Source organism: Otolemur garnettii, unplaced genomic scaffold (assembly GCF_000181295.1).
Source record: "Otolemur garnettii isolate 467f Iridium unplaced genomic scaffold, OtoGar3 scaffold00086, whole genome shotgun sequence".
Classification (NCBI taxonomy): Eukaryota; Metazoa; Chordata; class Mammalia; order Primates; family Galagidae; genus Otolemur; species Otolemur garnettii.
The window spans coordinates 6,237,461-6,238,744 of NW_003852481.1; positions in this window are offsets into that span (position 1 = coordinate 6,237,461).

Sequence of the window (1,284 nt, forward strand, 5' to 3'; positions counted from 1 at the left end):
TTTTTTTTTTTTTTAAATCTTGTGGCATATATGTATATTTTGAAATTAAAATCTTCTTTTTTAAAATTTTTATTTTTTAATTTCTTATAGCATTAACTGTGTACATTAATGCAATCATGGGGTACAGTGTGCTGTTTTCATGTACATTTTGAAATACTCTCATCAAACTGGTCAAGATGAAATTAAAATCTTAATTGTTGGAAAAAGAATGAGGGGAACTGAGAAATGGGGGTGTCATCACCTTTCTCTGAGTTATCTATTGCCCTTTGTTGATGTCTGCGTGTCAAAAATCTTGGTTTATTTGGGGGAATAAGGCAAATTATTTTGATTTTGTTTTTCACTAATTAAGGCAGAAAATTAAAAAATGTTTTTGGGAAAAAAAATAAAGGAAGCTTAGAAGTCAATGTTTGCAAATTTACTTACCTCAGCTCCTCTCAAATGTACATTAATTTTCTTTTATTTTGAATATAAGGTGAGGTAACTAAAAATTAATTTTGTGGGGTTACTATGAAATGTTAAACATTTACACCTTAAGGTTTTAAAGAATAATTTCTCTAGTGAATTTCATATAACGTGACAGCCTTTGAGATCTGCTTAGCATACAAATAAATCTCTGAACTTCAGTTTCTTCTGTGTTTAATTCAAAGCAATAAATGAGATGGCATATGAAAAATGCTTACCTCGGGCGGTGCCTGTGGCTCAAAGGAGTAGGGCACCAGCCTCATATGTCGGAGGAGGTGGGTGCAAACCCAGCCCCGGCCAAAAACTGCAAAAAAAAAAAATGCTTACCTAATTTCAGCACATGCTTTTATTCAATAATTCCCCCTCTCTCCATAGCAGCTTAATTAATGGTTTGCCAAGACCCCTATGAATTTAAATAAATAATTGGAAGCAGAATCCTAGTGTTCACCAAAGAAGGAAATAAAGGAAGAGATTGGGGGGATAAGGGAGGAAAATGAATTTGGGTTTTAGTCACAGTGAGTTGGAGGTTCCTGTATAAATACCAAAACAGAGGTGCCTTGTAGATGGAATATAAGTTTGGAATTCAGGAGAGAGGTCTAGGGGGAAGATGTTCGGTTTGGAAATCACACATCCATGTAGGCGGCAACTAAGATGAGGAGACGCTAATATTTGCTCACACATAAAGGGAACCCCTGTGCATTGTTGGTGTAAATGTCAATTGATACAGCCATTATGGAAATCAGTGTGGCAGTGTCTCAAAAAATTAGTGACAAGGCCAGTCACGGTGGCCTCAGGCCTATAATTATAGCAGTGGGGGAGGCC